Source organism: Dipodomys merriami, unplaced genomic scaffold (assembly GCF_024711535.1).
Source record: "Dipodomys merriami isolate MVZ:Mamm:240054 unplaced genomic scaffold, mDipMer1.0.p SCAF_79, whole genome shotgun sequence".
Lineage (NCBI taxonomy): Eukaryota > Metazoa > Chordata > Mammalia > Rodentia > Heteromyidae > Dipodomys > Dipodomys merriami.
In genome coordinates, this window is record NW_027206390.1 from 5,863,619 (window position 1) to 5,884,003 (window position 20,385).

A 20,385-nucleotide genomic window follows, 5' to 3' on the forward strand; every position below is an offset into this window, starting at 1 on the left:
GGCTTGGGTCAGAGGCCTTTGGGATCCCACAGAGAATTGCCACCTCCAGGGATTGGACCCAATTGGGTAACTCACAAGGTCTGTAGCTGGTAGTGCACTCGACCTATGCTATGGCTATGCTATGGCTGCCAGGATGGAGTTGGGTGTGGGTGTTTGCAGGTCCTGGTTGGGGGGTGGCATCTGCTGCAGCTTAAGGATATCCTCTGCAGCATGGTGAGTCCTGCCACAAGAAGGATTGGGTGGGTCTTGGTTTGGTGGGCTGGTGTGGGCAGCGGGGGCCATGCTGGTTGCAGCAGAGGCAGTGGGAAGCCTTGTGGCTGGCTGCATGCAGCTGGGAAATCCTGGCATGGCACACCAAGCCCTGTGGTGCAGGAGCACCTCAAGGGTAGGTTCACTATATCTCTTTTTGCTTTCCTTATTTGCCTACTAGGATCATCCTCATGTAGCAGGAAAAGTCAACATATTTAGGGTTTGATTGGAGTGAATCTCTTCAGGTTTAGTGTGGCTGTGCCCCTAGATCTTCTTTTGGTCAGAGACACATAGTGGGACTACCTGTGAGAGTGCTGCTTTCCTCCTGGAGCCCCTTTTTAACTAACTGTATTTCAAGATTTTTAGGATTTCAGAATTCCTTTGGTTGTTTGCATTATTTATTCTCAAATTTATTAGACTAACTCATTTAAACTTAGGAGGAGAATGATTCTGTGCTGAAGCCTGCTTCCTAGAGTTGCTTGTAAGTAAAGACACCTAGGATATTTTGCATCTCCCTGTATAGAGTAGACTAGATTGGGTTGACATTTCTATGATTTCCATGCAAAAGCTATACTGTACAATGTGAAGTGTGGAATCAAGTGATTGGTGGACATTGGTTTAGGTTTTTCATTCTTTTCTTTCAATACTCTATCATGTATATGGCTCTATTATTCTTGGTGCATTGTATTACAAATAGTTGATATACAGCATGATGAGGATTATACATAAATCAAATGAGAGGAAAATTTGTCTTAACAATGTAAGTTTTTGAATAGTTGAAAAGGGGAAAGGGTTGGGTCAGAATTAAATTAGCAGGTTATCAACATTCAAAACTCAATATCCAAAGGAATGAAAACAGAAGAAATTTATGTGGTGTTTAATATATTCAGACTTTCTTGTTTGTCATGTTTGATATAACGTGATAGTAATAGATCTACAATGAGTAAAAGTCAGTTTTGTTGCACTTCTACAGGTGTTACATCACCAACCCTTGAGAATGCTAACCTGAGGCTCATAACAGAAAAAAACAGATATTAAAATCCTTAATGATGCTGACTAAAATAAATAAAATTCACAGCCCTTTCTTAAGAGGGAATGGTATGTTGACTATGTTTAGCAGCCAAATACATTTTTATAGGCAGATGACTATCAGGAAAGTAGAGATTGAAGACAGACTCAATACATGGATTCAATTAAATGATGAAAACAAGGAGCTATGTAAATACCTGGTGCCAGATGGAAATCAGTTCTACAGACAACAGACTTCAGCATTGAAGAAGAGGTTGTGACATTTCAGAAAGTGAGCCAGCAGGCATTCTCAGGTGGACATAGTTAGAACCCTATTCCCACTGGTGAAAATCCCTTACATAGGTGTTTCCTGTAAGAACTGAGGAATTTTAGAACCACTTTTCATCTATCTGAGGGAAAGAAAAGAGTCCAAAGAGGTGAAAAGTATGACCCCTTTGTAGGTGGGCATGTATTGAGAGCAGTTGCTTTCTCTGGTTTGGAAAATCTGTTAGGAGCAGGGGAATTGTGTCTCCTGAAGTATCTTGATGTCTCAGATATGTGAAGGATTCTAGCTACCACCAAAGGCAGAGGTAAACTACAATGAATTTGCTACGTTTAGGTGGTCACTAGGACCCAGATGTGATGTAAGGAACAAGACTGTTATTCATATAGTTAATGCAACTGAGTTCCATCCACTTGTAGGATCTCAATTAAGTTAGAATGTAGAGATATTAGAGAGGCTGTTGCATTAAGAATGTAATAAATTTACAACTTTGGTGGAGGGGAGGATTGAGTGGGGGAGGATGGGAAGGGTTGGGAAAGGAAAACAAAGGAGGAAGCTACAATATTTGATAAGAAATGTATTCATTATCTTGCCCATGTAATTGTAACCCCTCTGTACAGTATTTTCACAATAAAAATAAATAAAAATTAAAAAAAAACACACATCGTAAATATGCTTACATGGTCTTGCTTGAGTTTTTAGCCCCTTCCTGTAAAATTGATTTAAGTCATAGTATGATTAGAATTTTTCAATTACAAAAAAAAGAGGCATGCATATATTTTTGGTAAAGAAGAAATGCATTTGGGGGGCTGGAATTGAAAAAAAAGAAAAAAGTAATTGGCAGAACAATGTAGCGTCCTGTTTTAAATTCCTCTTGCAGGAGTGTATTAAGGAAAGTATCTTCCTCAGTGCAATCAAGTCCCAGTTGGAGCAAATGGGATAGCAGTTGATAAGGACAGCAGCAATATGAGACTTGTCAAGATGATGACAAGCTTACCAAAATCAATGAGCACTGGCAACGTATCCTCCATGTCATTGGAACGAGGTTAGAAACGCCTGAAAATTGTTTTCTACTCCCATGGTTCTACCCAGAGCTAAGAAACTAAGCATGTTCTTCCTCTACCGTCATCTAGCAGTTTCATAAAATTGAAGATTCACATTTGATGATTAGAAAGGAAAATTGGAAATAGTACACTCAGCATTAAAAGTGATGTATTATTAGTAAAAATGCTATGCTTTTGGTTAGTTTTTTTTCTCTAGTACTGAGGATCAAACCAGGAACCTCTGGTAGGGAAATGTTGCACTTGTGTTGCTTTGAGACTCAATCTTCCTATGTTACCCAGAATGGCTTTAATCTCCTGAGCTTGAATGATCCTTGCAGCCTTACAGGTTGCTGGACTATAGGTGTACCACTGTACCTGTATAGATTAGGTTTACACATATATTTTGAGAGAACTTGTCATGAAGAATTTAGGAATTCTCTGTCAAAGCTGCATTATAAGTAAAGGAACTCTATTGTCCCAATGATGCCTGACTATTCCTGACTGTGTTGCAAATGCCAGAGCTCATGGCACAAGCCTGCTTTCTAGAAGAGGCCCCTGACTGCTCCCACATGCAGGACCTGAGATAATAGACTTATTCCAAAGTCTAATGGGTAACATCTGGGCAGATAAGTTTGAGGTAACTGAGTTACTGAGAGGAACTCCTAGAATTATAGAAGAGGTAGGAATTCAAACCAAGTACGGCATGCAAAACAGATGGAAAGCCATCAAGCTTCACATTGACCTACCCTTCACTTCAATCTTGCACACCCACCCACATTCCCCCGGATCTCCCCAAACCACTATGTCTTTGAACAGCAATGGTAGTGATGTACCATGATGTAAGACCGCTCCTCCCACCCCACACAGGATGCTTTTCACTACCTAGCTGAAAAAATTATTAAAGAAATGATCATACTGACACCCCAAGTTCAAGCCACACAAACAACAACGAAAAGAAAAGAAAAAAAATTTAAAAAGGGAAAATTTTGGAAATAGCCAAAAACTCCTGAATGTTTCAGAGATGGGATTTGGGCATTTCTGGGAAATGTTTAGATTTTTTATAAATCTAAATTGGTGCAAGGATTATGCAGTATATCTACCACGCAATTCTGCTACTTTATTGCTGTGTATACATTAGAGCATGGAAAACGATTCAACAATCCGTTTAGTGGCTGCAAATATCTTTTTATAGTGACCAGAGGGCCATGACAAAATGTAAAGAACAGACAACATTTACATTCAACAAAAACTATCTGTTAAAAATAAACACACAAGAGTCTCATAACCTCAATTATATTAATAGAACTAAAAATTAAAAAGCCAACTTATCTCATGCTTCCAATACATTTCCATTTTTTGAGTGGTCTAACAATGTTTCAGGAGGCACACAATGCTTTTCATGAAAAAAAAGCTCACCTATGTTCCCACATTTGGGAGAAAAAGGTCCCCATGCATCTTTGCAGTCCTGGGAACTAGGGTCTAGCACTTGTGGAAGCCCACCTCCTCCAGGGAGGCACAGTGCATTATGGAAATTTTAGTCTGTATTGCAGCACAGATCCTTTGAAAGTGCATAGTTTGTTTTTTGTTTTGTTTTGTTTTTCTTTTTTTCTTTTTAAAAAGCAGGGCAACGATCCTTCTGCACATGTGCCTCCCCACCCCATGTGGGTATTTTCAGCCTGTAAATTCCAGTTCCTTTCTCGTTGCCTTGCTGCTGGAAGTTTTCTCTTCAGTGGAGCTTGGGAGGTGTAACATGAAGGGATCTCAGACTGCAGAACCAATGTCAGGTAGAAATTGCAAGCTGGATGCAGAACCCAAGAAGGAGTCTGTCCTCCACATATTCCTCCAGTATGGGGCTGATGATTTGTTCAGGGTTCAAGAGTTTGTGCTGCCAAAGCACTTGTGCCTCCAGGTGCCAGAAACTGGCTCACAAAGCTCTGACAGCAAGATGGGTAGTTCTCTCGAATAAGGAAAACAAGGAACTGTGCATTTCTATTTCCATGACTATGAAACACTGCTCTTAACCCATGTGACTTTATTAAACTTTGCCCAGGAGGAAGATGAGCATGGTAACATTTTTAGTGAAATTGTGAAATGTGGGCCTGTTTTGACTCCATTTATATGGCATTTGTATTTTGGGTTTCTGTGTTGTTTATGTCGAGGTGTCTCTGTTCTGTGCCTCCCATGTTAGATTTCTTAGCCCTCCTGCCATTAGTTCACACGTGTTTGTACAAGACCTTCTTTGTAGGAACAGGTCTACATGAGATATTACAGTAGTGTGTGATAGTCCTGTTTTTTTCCTCTTTCTGTTAAGCAATGAAGCGTAGCAATGTTTGAAGGAGGATACCTTGTCAACTTTGACAAGCCCTACAGAGCAGAGGCAGAAAGGCAAAGGAAGGACAAAATGTTTTCAACTTTCTTGCCTTAAGCAAAAATTGAATCTACTTCCTAGAGCACAAGGCTCAGGTGTACTCTTTCCTCTAACACTCCCAATCACTAGCTGCTGTTGGAAATTTAACGCTAACTAGTAGGAGGGGAAATGAACTTGCCTGAGGAATCAGACAGAACCTAGTTCTCAGAAGGGACATGGGGTTGTGGTTTGTGGAGGAGAGGAATAATTGTCACAACTGAAAGTATCTATCTCTGTTCTTACTAGTTTATTCAGCCTGTTCACACTATCAATTCTTGTACATGATCTCTCAAATGTCTCACCTGTGGATATACTGATAGTAGCCTTAAAGCGTTGTTTTTTTACCTGCAGTTGAGAAAGTGTTGGTCACAGATTGTTACAGAAGGAAACTTGAGGTACTTTGTTTTGCTCAAAGTTGTATGTTTTGTAGATGGAAGGTGTAACAAAATATTAGCTAGTGTTCTCCATTTTGTGTCAATCTGCTCAAAGAAGTATTATTTCACTTAAGAATTTCTTAATGGGAATTGAAGTCAATGAAGCTTGAACATTCCTTTAAAATATCTTAGTGAAACATATTGATCCCTTTTATCCTTTGCACTTCCTATGGATTTTCCTAGATTAAAATGTTACTAGCATGGATATTCCCCAGTTTATTTGTTCTTAACCAGTTACCACTTCTCCACTAGAATATTGAGCCTATTTTACATCACTTAAAATGAGAGATTGTTGAAATAGGTATTCCAAAACAATTGTTCAGTAGAATTTAAATACACTACAATGCACTTTTTTGTGTGCTAATCCTGGTTCCTGGGCTCAAGCACTGGACACTGACCCTGAGCTTCTTTTTTCCAGCCTAATGTTCTACCATTTGAGCGACATCTCCACCTCCAGGTATTTTTAGTAGTTTATTGGAGATCAGAGTCACTTAGATTTTCCTGCCCCAGCTGGTTTCAATCTGTGGTGCTCAGAAATCAAACTTCTGAGTAGCTAACATTAAAATCATAAGCCAACTCAGCCCAATTACAATAAACTCTTTTAAATACACATTATATTTCTAATAAAATAATATGAAAAAAACACTTTAAATTTTAAGGAGTGTAGTCCAAATCTGAAAACAAAAAGAAAATATCCCATCCTGAAATCTACAACACTCCTGGTCTTGAGTATTTGAATATGGATAATTAGTGTATAAAAATTACTTTGTGCTGGGCACCGGTGGCTCACACCTGTAATCCTAGCTACTCAGGAGGCTGAGATCTGAGGATCACGGTTCAAAGCCAGCCCAGGGAGAAAATTCCGTGAGACTCTTATCTCCAATAAAACCACTAGAAAACTGGAAGTGGTGCTGTGGCTGAAGTGGTAGAGCGCTCGTCTTGAGCTGAAGAGCACAGGGACAGCGCCCAAGCCCAGTGTTCAAGCCCCACGACTGATCCAAAAAATAAAATTTCTTTGTAAGTTTTTAGAGAAAACATTCTTGTGAAGTGGAAAAACTCAATATGAATTTGCAGATGTTGCTTTTAAATGATTCCTATTGTGTTTCTTAGCAGAAAGGACCTAAGTGAAGTTTATAGAGTAGATTTTCATTTTTCATGCATATCACTATGAAGTTCATTTTATTTTATATAAAGAGTATCCATTCCATGCAGTTGTTTTAAAAAAAAACCTGTGTGGATGGATAGTAGCATTTCCTGTTTAATAAGCCAACCAACAAATACAAGGAAAAGTATATAGATATGTAATTTTTAAATTTTTATTGGTCTGCATTTTGGCGTGTCATCAGCTTGGAATTTTATGTTAGTATTATTGGTATAACTTAAGATTTTAATCTTCTGGTTCTTTGGCTGTGGTTGTTGGTTGGGACAGTGTAAATCCTATGAGTAGTATTTCATGTTACATCTTCATTAAGTCCTTTATCTTCATCAGGATGGCCACAATTCTTCATATGATTGTTTAGGAAGTAAGCATTAGGGACTTCTCACACCTCTATTTACATAATCTTTACTGATTATGTGAAGCAGGTTAAAAGGCAAATTTCAAGTCATTGCACAAGGGTACTCTGAGTATTTGGATACAGGGAAGTATTTCATTTGAAAACCACTACTGAAATATTATGCAAGTAAAATGTATTGTATAAATTTTCCTGTATAATTACGGGTGAAAAAGTATTGAGTTATAACCTATATGCTCTCCATGAAATTTAAATATGTAAATGAATAAGATAGAGTACAAAAGCTCAATGGAGTCCTAGAATCCATTTTAACGAATAGAAAAATAATTCATACAACTCTAAGTATTAATAACTAGTGTTATTGAAGGTGTGGATTTTTGTTTCAATTATTCAATTATTTTTAGGAACCTTAGTTTTAATGAATTTTGTGTGTGTATTAACCTAGAAATGAATTGCTTTTATACTGTCTGTTTATCAACTAATGGACTGTGGAGTCAACTTCAGGTGAGTATTTCATACTCTACTTGAGATATAAAAGATTCTTGTCCCATAAGAAGGCTTTTGTGTTTTTTCACTCCATGTATGTTTTGAGCAGGAAAATCTGGAGCATAATCACACAGGTTCTTTCCTGACTATGTCAGTTGCCTTTTCTCTAAGACAGGCTTCCAGAATCTTCTGTTCATTATCAACAACAAGAAAGAATGAGAGGATCTGTGGTGAGTTGATTTTTATTTCTCATTTTCCAAATTCCATTTTAGCAAGCTTACGGTGTCTATGATTTAAAAACAGAAAAAGTGATTCTGCTTTAGGAACATGTTTCTAAATCAGATAAAGATGATTTTTAGAGTTCGATTTTCGAGAAAACAACTTGTACAACTTATTGTTGCAATGGGTCCACCTGTATCCCTAGGTAAACGTTTGTTTTTACCCTTTCCCTCCGCAAATTATACCAACATCAAAGACAGTGAAAGCAGGGGTTATACCATGGGGGGAAGGACATACAAAGCAACATAGAAATCATCTTATAAATATGTTAGAAACAATTGCATGAAAGAAAAAAAAAGCACTTGAATACTTATCTTGGGGTTCACAATGTACTCATTATCTTGCCCATGTAATTGCATCTCCTCTGTACGGTATTGTCACATTCTTTTTTTAAAGGATGGTTTTTAGAATGAGTAGATTATAACATGTTACAGTCTGTCTAAATTGAGGGAAGACTTGCTTCCAGTATTTCTGATGTGAGAATAAGTAGTTACACTTGTTATGTGATTCAGTGACATTGAGAAGGTCACTTGTCATGGAAAATGAACATTTGCCAGCAACTTGTCAGAGATCACCTCTTTATGAGTAATGTTGTATTATGTTGCAGAGTTTTACCAGTGTTTATGAAATAGTGTGCTCTCACACACAGCTTCAACTGTTATAGATGACTGAGTAACTATATGTAATTAAATTACTCTCCATACATACTTCTTGGCCTGCTTCCTGGTCCCTGACTACATAAAACTTGATAATAATTGATGATATAGGATATGGTGTTCCTGGAAAGCCCTCTGTATTTTCTCTAGTTGTCCTCACGAGATTTTTTTCTCTATTTTTCTCTCTTTCTGAGAGAAGTAAAAATTTAAAAAAAAGATAGCATAAGCAAAAACTAATAATGAAAAATACAAATAGCGATAATATGTAAGGATATGAACATCAGACCAAAATATATGACCACAGATACAGACCATTGATAATAACTGACATATCATACAATTTGATAATAAAAGTTTTATGGTGAAAAGCAAAGTATGCGAATCCATCTTTAAAGGGCCATGCAATTATAATATCTTTAATCTACAAATTTGTAGAACTCAACATGAGAAATAAAAATACATGATAAATACAAGAAAATTTAAAAATATATTTGTAATATTTTATGAGTGAAATAAACACAGGGGAAATTACAATGGATCTCAAAGAAATGTATTCTACCATTGTGATTTATAGAATATTAAATGTAGCCATTTTCTTACTACATATTGGAAATAAAAACAAATGCATTGGGGTTGGGAATATGGCTAAGTGGTAGAGTATTTGCCTACCATACATGAAGCCCTAAGTTCAGTTCCTCAGAAAAATTAGGAAATGGCATTTGGGCTTAAGTGGTAGAGTGGTAGCCTTGACCAAATCAAGATCAGGAAAGGTACCCAGGACTGGCCCCCAGTTCAAGCCCCAGGAATAGCAAAAAAGGTTTAAATATGTATAGTGTATTCACATGAATATCTTCTGGAGGGTGGGGGAAAGCCAGAGAACTTGAAGGAAATAGGGTAAAAAAGTGGATCTTAGGAGGTCATTAGGCATTGATGAAAGTAAGCTATACAAGTCATGATTCACGATGGAAGTGTGGTGGAGATAAGTGTCTCACAGCTTTCTTGCCAGGGCTGGCTTTGTACCATGATCTTCAGATCTCAGATTACTGAGTAGCTAGAATTACAGGCGTGAACCACTGCTGCCCAGAAATGATTTGTTTTTAGTAGATATGTGAATATTTATTGGACTTTCAATGCTATTTAGATGTAAGATTCCAGTCTGTGTGAAGTGTCATTTGTTTCTAAGGAAAGCTTCAGGTGGATTATATACATTCCAAGGCAATTTAATTCTCATTCTTCAAGAATTCAAATCAGCAGTTTGACAAAAGTTCCAAACTATGTTCCCTAAAAGGAGACTGTTTCCACAAAATTGAGATGATTATCATGGGTGGATATACAATCTAGAAAATGCACACACACACACACACACACACACACACACACACAGACACACACACATATATATAAATACATATGTATTTATATCTGTATATATAAAATTATACACATATATACATATATAAATACAAATGTATTTATAAATTATAAATTTATAATTATAATTTATATTTTATATTATAATATAATATATATTTATTATATAAATATATATTATAATTTATAATATAAATTTATAATTTATAAATACATTTGTATTTATATATGTATATATAAAATTATATATTTATATAAATACATGTGTATTTATATATGTTGTGTGTGTGTGTGTGCAGTGGTTCACGCCTGTAATCCAGGCTCCTTAGGAGTCTGAAATCTGAGGTTTTCATTTTGAAGACAGTAATGCTACTAAAGACTCCATGAGACACGTATCTCAAATTAAGCACTCATAAACTGGAAGTGTAGCTAGACTCAAACTAATAGAATCTTAGCCTGGAGAAAAAGAACTGAGTTCAAGCCACACAACCTGCAAAGTTTAAACCAATGCTGGGGGAAAGTCAACCATGGAGCCAGTGAGAAATAAGAAAGAAGATTTGGAGCAACTTGATAAACAGAATATCTGAGATCTTACAGCTATTTTGACACAGAATGAACAATAGGTCTCCACTCTTTCTTATTAACAGGGCACTGTGTTCCTAAACCTCAATTGATTGTCAGGCTGGAGGAAGATGATGAGCCATATATGGGAGAAGCCTCAGACTAGAATTTCACAGGTCTAATAACAACAGGTGCTGGAGGAGATGCGGACAGAAGGGAATATTACTGCATTCTTGGTGGGAGTGTAAACCTGTTCAACCACTTTGGAAAGCAGTATAGAGGTTCCTCAAATGATTCCACATAACACTCCCCTATGGCCCAGCAAACCCACTTTTGGACATTTACCCAAATGATCACAAACAAGACCACACTAAAGCTACCAGCACAAGTATATTTACCATAGCTTAGATATGGGACCAACCCAGATGCCCCTCAGTAGAAAAATGGATAAGAAAATGTGGTATCTATACACAATGGAATTCTACGCCTTTATCAGAAAGAATGATATTGCCACATTTGTTAGGAAATGGAAAGACTTGGAAAAATATTATATTAAGTGAAGTAAGGCAGGCCCAAAGAAACATAGGCCCCATGGTTTCTATTTTTGCAATAACTAGTATATGTCTGAGTCAAGGAGAAAAGGTCAGATAAGTTGAAGTTAGGGGAATCAACCCAAGATAAGTATTCATTTTTTTTTCTTTCATGCAATTGTTTCTAACATATTTATAAGATTTTTTTTGTTCCTTTGTATGTCCCTCCCCCATGGTATAACCCCTGCCTGCACTGTATTTTTATGTTGATATAATTTGTGGAGGGAAAGGGAAAAAACACATCGTTTAAATAGGGATATAGGTGGACCCATTGCAAAAATGAGATGTACAAGTCGTTATGTCTAAAAACGAACTTTTCAACTTTGGGGTTGGGGGAAAGAACGGGGGGGGGAGGTTAGGGAAGGGGAGCCGGTGGGGAGATGGGAAGGGATGGGAACGGGAAACAAAGGAGGAGGCAACAATGCTTGATAAGAAATGTACTCATTATCTTGCCCATGAATTGTAGCACCTCTGTACAGTATTTTCACAATAAAAAAAAATAATTTCACAGGTGAGTTAAAGCATCTTGCATAGTGATCTTGGATCCAGAACTGAGTTGGTAAATTCATCTTGCTCTGTACTGACCAATAATATTCCTAATTCCCCCGAGTCCCATGTGTTGCAGAGAACTTGGTGATTCTTTGTGTTGGATTTTTGAATCAAAAATGCATGCAGATACATACTGAACTGTGTGTGGCCATAAAGTTAAATTTAGCAATTCTTTCTCTGTGTGCAAATTGTTCTGACAAAAAAAGAAAATTAGAAATGTCAAAGATGAGATTTCATTTTCTTTGAAACTAGGATAAGGCAGATATAGGATATGAGTAGGCCAAGACTGCTATCCTCTGATAAGGATAAGGTGTGGAGAGGCCGGGATACAGAATCAAAGTTTTAGTCTAGAGAGAATGATTAACTAGGTGGTGAGCTGGAGAATCTTTGGGCTTCCATAGGTTTGAGGGGCAGGAATAAATTTTGATGAAACATTGTCTAAAAAGGAGAGAAACAAATTTTAAAATTACTAAGATACTTAAAATAATTCATTGTGGTAAGTTAGAACTGAAGAGATGGTGTATAAAACCTTACCCTCAGGTGAATGGCAAAAGGCTTGTGTAAAAAAAAGGTACAATCTCCAAAATTAGAAAATACCCTTCTCCTAATGTTTGAGAAGTAGAGTAGTTGGGAAGGTGGCTCAGTGGTAGAGCGCTTGCCTTGCATGCATGAGGCCCTGGGTTCGATTCCTCAGCACCACATAAGCAGAAAAAAAAAGCCAAAAGTGGTGCTATGGCTCAAGTGGTAGCGCGCTAGCCTTGAGCTGAAGAGCTAAGGAACAGCGCCCAGGCCCAGAGTTCAGGACCCACAACCGGAACCCTCCCGCGCGAAAAACAAAAAGCAATTATAACCCTAAAAAAACAAAACAGTATTTCAGAAAAAAACAAAAATACTAAATACGACAGTATGTAGCCTAACATGCTATCACTAAATAGTTTAGAAATTTGTGTAAATAATTCCTCTGATATGAAAAAGATGAGAAAACTGAAACAGAAAAAACATTTTCCATCATAAAATATTAGTATTGGTTTCTTAATCAATACATTATGGAGAACAAAATGTATCTCTCTATAAATCAAAACCTATTTGAATATCTTAAAATCTCTAACAGTATGGGAAATATGTCTTTACCTTTACATTAAGGATTTGATTTATGTTTTTGTCTTTTTTTCATGACTCATTTTAGATGTTCAAGAAATGGAGGATTTGATTAAAACGTACCAGGAAGGTTCAGATGAATGTGTGTGTGTGAAGTGGCTGTCATGGATAGTAACAGAGTGGAGCAAAGAGTGGGATTACTAACAACTTCTAACTTGGCCTCAAAACAGAAGCCAGAGCTGAATAGGAATGACGAGAACTCCTTAAGGGTGAGGACTGTAGAGTTCATTCAACATCAGAACATTTTCCCCTATTGCGAGTCTGGTGAGATGCCTGCTGCATATACGCCTGTTCTGTCACCTATAGATAAACAATCCCTTAGATATTTGGAGCCTTTTAGTCAAAATTATGAGGGTCCAAATAAGCGTCAGTATTTTGAATATGGAGTAGGGAAGATTTTAAACTCAGAGACCATGTTCTTTCCACATAATTAGGTTTGTGTCAGAGATCCTGCTTATAACCATAATGAATATAGAGAAGAATATGTTAAGTCTTCACTCCTTGCCCAAGAAATTTGTCAGGGAGGGAGGAAAACACCTGAGAGCACTATATGCGGAAAAACATTCCACTTAAGGTCTACAGAAACTATGAATCAGAAAAGACACACAGGAAAGAATCCTCATACATGTAGTGAATTGAGCGTTCAATCAGTAAGGATTTACACCTTACAAAACCTCAGAGGAAATATCCAGAGGAGCCTGATGAGTTTAACCAATGTGCAAAATATATCTCTAAGAAGTCAGAACTGACTTGCCAACCTAAAACACCACAAGAAGAGAAACTCTATGAATATGAAGAATGTAGGAAAATTTCCACTCTGAAGTTAGGACCCAGAAAGCACCAGAGAACTGACACAGAACAGAAACCTTATGAATATAATGAATATGGAAAGTATTTCAGATGTAAGTCAAAGCTTAGTGTCCATCAGAGAACCCACACAGGAGAGAAACTTTATGAATGTAAAAAATGTAGAAAGTATTACAGATAGAAGTTACAACTTACTGCCCATCAGAGAACACACACAGGAGAGAAACCTTATGAATGTAACAAATTTGGAAAGTATATCAGACATAAGTTACACCTTACTGTCCATCAGAGAATACACACAGGAGAAAAACCTTATGAACATAACAAATGTGGAAAGTGTTTTCCTCAGAGGACACACCTTTGTCATCATCAGAGAACACACACAGGAGAGAAAACTTAAAAATGTAATGTGTGTGCAAAGACTTTTACCCAGAAATCAGACCTTACTATTCATCAGAGTACACACACAGGAGAGAAACCTTATGAATGTACCAAATGTGGAAAGTATTTTCTATGTAAGTCACACCTTACTGTCCATCAGAGAACACACACAGGAGAGAAACCATATGAATGTAACAAGTGTGGCAAGTCCTTCATATGGAGTTCACAGATCAGCAGGCATAAAAGAATACACAAAGATGAGAAAACTTAGGAATTTGGTAAATACGGAAAATCTTTCACCTGGAAGAAAAATCAGCTTGTATCAGAGAACCCAAACAGGATATAAGACTTGTGATTATAGCAAATGTGCAGTCTTTCACATAGAAGGAATACCTCAGTGTTCAACCTTGAATGCACACAGAGAAAAATCTTATGAATAAAATATGTGGAATTTTTTTCAAGAAGAAATCATACTTAAATTTTCATCAGCAAACACACAGGAGAGAAACTTTATGAATGTAACAGTATCAAAAAAGTCCTTCAGTAGGAAGTCATGCATGAATGAGTGTTTATAGAGCTCACACAAGAATGAAAACTTATGGATAATATCAATGTAGAAAATCTTACTTTGAAGTCATACCTCAGTGTTCATCAGAGAAATGACTCTCATAGGAGAAAATAAACTATCAAATATAAGAAATATGCATTGACTTTTACTGTGAAGTCAGTCCTCAGTGCATCCAAAAATATAAACAGGAGATAAAAAGTGAATATAATAAATGTAGACAACTATTTATTCAGAAGTCATGTCTCTACAGTTTCAGAGACCTGGCAACATGACAGAGTGTCTAGTGAAAATTAGAGGATGTCTTTCAAGCAGAAATCACCCTTCAGTCAGCATTGGAACACTCACAGAAAATGAAACCCAATGTAGGAAAACCTTTGACAGAAACCTCTGGGATTTATACAGCAACCCTTTATTGCAGAATTAAACTAGGTGTAATGGAAAACCACCCACTGAGCCAATATTTCTCATCCTTTCATTGTATTGTGTAGGGATGATGTACTTTCACCTTCAAAGATTGGACAAAAGTGATAGGTATAAATTACTTCCAGGCTTGACAAATAATTAAGATAGTGAAGTTGTTGATTTGTGTCTTTTATATTAAGGAATGGCTGTTGGGGGAAATTTAATAAACTCTTCTCAGAAATAAGAGCTCTGGACCTTTGATATTTGACTGAGATCATCAAAAGTGGTTTGGTAGTGATAGATGGGGAAAGACTATCATGCTTGAAGCCAAGAACATGAGAGCACTGACTTCTCTACTGCTCCCCCAAAAGTCTTCCATTATATGTGTGGTCCATACATTATAACATTATTACTATTCCATTTCAGTTTTTGAATGGAATATCTGTTGGAAGATAACACTCCTGGTTGATTACATAATGTGTACAGGATTAAAATCTCTCTCATCATCTTTCATCCCCATGTTCATGAAACATTCAGAAAATATGAAAGAGCACGTATTTGGGAATACATTTTCTTTTTGTGTGGGTAGATGTCTTATAGCTTGAACTCAAAGCCTAGCCACTCTGTTAAGTACTTTTACTCAAGTACCACTTGAATCACAGCTCCATTTCTATTTTCTTCGGTGGGGAAATGAAAACATGATTCATAAGCATTTGGCTTTGTATGAGTAACCCAAAAATGACTTTAGTACTTTCTTTTTATATTTAATTAATTATTGATGATGCGTCAATTGTGACTGATTCACTTTTAGTCCATTATGATGTTGTTCTGAGTGAGTTATAATTAAAAAACTAGTGTGGATAATGTGGAGAGCCTGTGTTTTCTCACTGTTATGGAGGCTGAAAGTGAATTTCTCACTAATATTGCTTTTTCCAGTTCCATGAAGATGGGTGTAAAAAAATCACAATTAAGTTATGGTTTTGCTAAATTTAATTGTGTAGCAATTTTAAAAAGCTAGACTTTCAAAAAATGAGGAACAAGAACTTGGAGAATACTTACAGAGATAAGCAAAAACAGGAATCTGCTAGATATTTTGCAGGGTAAAATACAGGTAAAAATGATCCTTGTGGCTGTCTAATGCATACATAGGTACATAGACTATGTTTAAACTTTAAGCCAATAGGTAAAGGCTGTTGCCCAGTGTTTCAATGAAGCATTTAAAAGCAAATTAAACTTACTTTAAAAAAGGAATTAAAAATGGCCTACCCTTTGTGAAAAATTTGGTAAGTTGTGGGTAGTGGCAGGGCTCCCAGACAAAGAAAAGTTTAAAAGGGAAAATTATCCTAAAGTTTATTTCAAAGTAGAAAAGATAAATTAGGATAACCAAATTATTGTTCAACCTAGTTTGCCATGATAGGATTTTTGTAATAGTTTCCAAAAGGCCCACAGTAAAGGACATAGGACAAGTTTGTCACATGGAATTTTGGCCCTTAATAAGTTCAAGGTAAGACCATGCTTATAAATCCACTTCCAATGACCATCTTTCAGCTTTTAGTTGGAGTAAATATGCCCACAAGTAAAGATTCATTAATCTGAACACTGGTGTCAAGCTAGGCTGGGCAGAGAAAGGTCCCTGTGAGATTGTCATCTTTAATCTGCTAGCAGAGTGTTCAAAAGCCGAGTTGGTTTGGAGTTCAAAGTGGCAAAGTACTAGCCTTGATCTGGAGATTTGAGGGACAATGCTCAAACCCTGAGTTCAAGTCCACCAACCGACCAAGGAAACTGTCAAAGATGCATTTATTCCAGCATAGACAAAGGCATTCCTGGAACCCTGAAAATGTTGGAATATGCAGAGGCAGTAAGCCACTGCTCATTGGATGGCAGAGATGGTATCAGATCCTGAAGTCACTTGTGCTTGTCTCTTCAAAGCTTGAACAGAGTACAGAGGTCATGGGAAGAGAGTTTGTAGGCATGCTTAATGCCCATGTCTGGCTAACTCAGCATGGACTTCCCAGTCATCTATGATAGTGTGTAGTGAAAGCTAAAGATGTAAAATATGAGGGATAATTTAAATCCCAACCCACCTGTATCAGCTCAAAGTCCCAATTGGCAGTGAGTTTTGAGCTGGCCCATCCACATTAATTCATCTGCTAAGGAAAGAAAGTTGTGTGGACTTGAGATTAGGTCCCCATTTAGATCTAACTGCCTACAGAGGCAGACATTGCTGCAACCAATACAGATCAGGCTCCTCATCCAACCAGAAAAAATTTTTACAAACCAAAATGTTAAAAAAGATATGATGCTAGAGCCTAAAAAAGTGTCTGTACATCTGTTAAAGGTTAAATGTTGTATATAAGTGACTTTAAACAGGCTGCCCAGATGCAAGGGGTGGTACTTAGAATGCCAATCAGATGGAGTTTATAAACATCTACTGGGATTTACTACAAAACCCTGGCAAATAATTGTTAGTCAATTGTTTACAAGTTATAGGTAACCTCAATCTCGTTGATTTCCTTGTTGCTTTTATTGGAAATAAAAAGGGCTTTTGTGACAAAGATTCCTTTTGCCACAGTTCAAAGCCATCCTGAACACAAAGAATCTCTCTAAAACTCAATTTCCCAGCTAATCAGCCATGTGCCAGTCTGGAGGCATGGCTCAAAAGAATCTCACCTCCAAGCAACTCTCTTAGGTGGTAGAGTACTAGCCTTGCAGAAGTGCTCAGGGAGAGTGCCCAGACCTTGAGTTCAAACCAGACAATGCCAAGTAGGAGAAGCTCTCCGAGCAACAGACTCTAAGACACCCCCTTCCACTACCCCCGCCCTGCACCATCTAGGACAAAATTAGTCCTGACAATGGAAAACCATGGAGAGCAATAAGAGGAGATGACATCCTAAATGGAGTCACTTTATGCTTGCCTTTTCAAAATTAATCAGAACTGGAAGAACAAGAGAAACAGTTGCTTGCCCACCTAAATGTCCATACCTGCCTATCTTCTATCTGGACAGAAAGTTCCAGTCTTGTTTTTGTTACTTGCTATTTGTATTTATAGTAGCCTCTGACTGGTATTCTCAACTAGTGCATTTTCTTCTCCCTTACCTAGTTGTCCTAAAGACACTAGACACCCCCTTTCTCCCTACTTCCCTTAGTAGGGGCTTATGCTTCAAATATTACTTTTCTGGCCCATGGCTAATGTGTGTTATCCTATGCCATTCATGTTAACTGACCTTGGTACCTTGTCATCTTTTTGCCTGATCTATCCAAAAGTCTCCTTTAACAGGTTAACAGTCCCAACCCAGGACACCACCTGGGAGCAAGTCATGGCTATCCTAATACTACAGGCAACTGGAGACATCATTTACATTGCCCTGCTGGACCCTAATATCCCCAGCTCCAGTGACTCCTTCACCTCCCCAGCAGGAAGTAGCCAAAAGAACCCATGACACCTGTTGACTCTGGTACCTTTAAATATCTCTGCAACCTCCTCTGGCTACTGTAATCCTAAAGTGGAAAAAGTCTTACCTCCCACCTCCAGGATGACAGGAGCCAGGTACCATGGTATGTCTCCTCTGGTAATCAAACCTTCCTGGCTTATTTCTCTCTTGGCTGATAACAGCAATTTTTGTCTGAACAGCAACTTTGCTTTTTATTAAATGTGTCTTGATATTTTAAATTAAAAAATATGCATATATATTTTTGTAGATCGTGGGGCATGAACTCTGGGCCTGGGTGTTGTCCTTCAGCTGTTCATCTCAAGGCTCATGCTCTACTATTTGTTCCACAGTACTGCTTCTGGCTTTTTCTGTTCATGTGATGCTGAGTCAAACCCATGGCCTCATGCATGCAAGACAAGCACTCTACCAATGAACCACATTCCAAGCCCTAGAAAGATGTTTTAAAAAGTGGTTTTATCTCAGAACTTAAATAAAAAAAAAGTAATTTAATGGAATTTTCTTGCACATTTAAACAACAGTAAAATATTGCAGAATTTTTTAAAAGATGAGGAATATATATCAAGTAACATTGAGCAGTCTCATGTGTAAAAGTAGCATTCAGAAACTCTGTATGAAGATAGCTCCATACCAATAGCTCCTTTTTCCCATTTCTCAGGAATTTAGACAGAAACTTGATCATGTCCCAACTGTTCAAAATTGTGAAACTCTTGACTCTGAGTGACACTTGGAGTAGAAGGCAAGGTTTTGCTCATCATATCATCATGGTGCAAGGTCATCCTAGATTGTGCACATTGAACACCTGGCACCATACACACTGCCATAGGCCATATTGTTTCAAAAAATAAAACCCACAATCACACGTTACTATAATGCTGCATATGAAATCATTTTAACATGACAAAAAATGAGCAGCAAGCAAAATGTACTTTAATTTTGAAATTTTCAGGGAGAATTACGGATATTCGTCACATGGAATAACAATAAAATTGAATGTGAAGAAGCCCAATGGGGCTGCAGAGGGGCTGGAGCCTGTGAGCTGTGAGATCCAGGGACATAATCTCAGCCTCACCGCTGCTTCTGCCATCGTCCAAAGACCAATGACCCCCTGTCTTTCCTCCACCACCTATTCAGGACACAGGACATGCAGTCATGGATAGAAATGAGATGGTGCCATAGGGCCAAAGTGGCCAAGCAAGCTGAGCAATATGGTGATATGGCAGCCTGCATCAAGTCTGGAAAGGAGCAAGAAGCTGAATTACCTAATGAGGAAAGGAATCTTCTCTCAGCTGCTTATTGGAACCCATAGGTCATCTTGGAGTGTAGTTTCAAGTATTGAGCAAAAGACAGAAAGTTCTGAGAAAAAGCAGCAAATCGTGTGAGAACACAGGAAGAATTGAGAACAAGCTAAGAGATATCTGCAATGATATACTATCTCTTTTGGAAAAGTTCTTGACCCCTAGTGCTCCACAAGCAAAGAGAAAAGTTTTCTATTTGAAAATAAAGAAAAACTTCTATCACATCATGGCTGAGGTTGCTGCTGGTAATGACATGAATTGTGAATCAGGCACACCAAGCATACCAAGAAGTTTTTTAAGTCAGCAAAAAGGAAATGCAACCAATGCATCCTATCAGATTGTGTCTGGCCCCTAAATTCTCAGTGTTCAATTATGAGATTCTGAACTCCACAGAGGAAGTTTCTTTTCTTGAAAAGACAGCTTTTGATGAAATCATTGCTGAACTTTATACTTTATGTGGGTTATGTTACTTCTATTTTAATTTCTGTATTTCCCATGTGTTTTCTGTTAGTTTGTTTCATATTAGAAGAGTAAAGCCCGTTAACATTTAGTGAGTTATCCGTTTTCATCATGAGATGGCCAGTATGATGATGTGGAATTTTTAAACAAGGTATAAATGTTTGGCATGTGCTTTGGTTCATGGTGACTTCACAAGAGCCAGTGTTGAAACTGATTCCATGTCTAAGCGAAGAAATCTTCCTACATATTGATTTGTCCTGGTGGAGATTAAGAGGGAAATTGGTTCCAGTCAAGGTGTGGTTATTGTGGGTATTATAAAGTTTTGGAGCACTTGTAGGGCTGTGGCTCAAATATTCCATGGCTATTCCAAGGTGCAATCATGTATTTCTGTGGAAGAATCTATTTCAGTGAGCACACATTTGACTACAGCACC

At 37.5% G+C, this 20,385-nt stretch overlaps 1 pseudogene; it reads left to right on the forward strand.

The window, feature by feature from the left end:
• The first annotated feature begins 280 nt into the window (after positions 1–280).
• The window catches only part of LOC138818903 (zinc finger protein 658B-like), a 38,985-nt pseudogene continuing 18,880 nt past the window's right edge, over positions 281–20,385 (forward strand).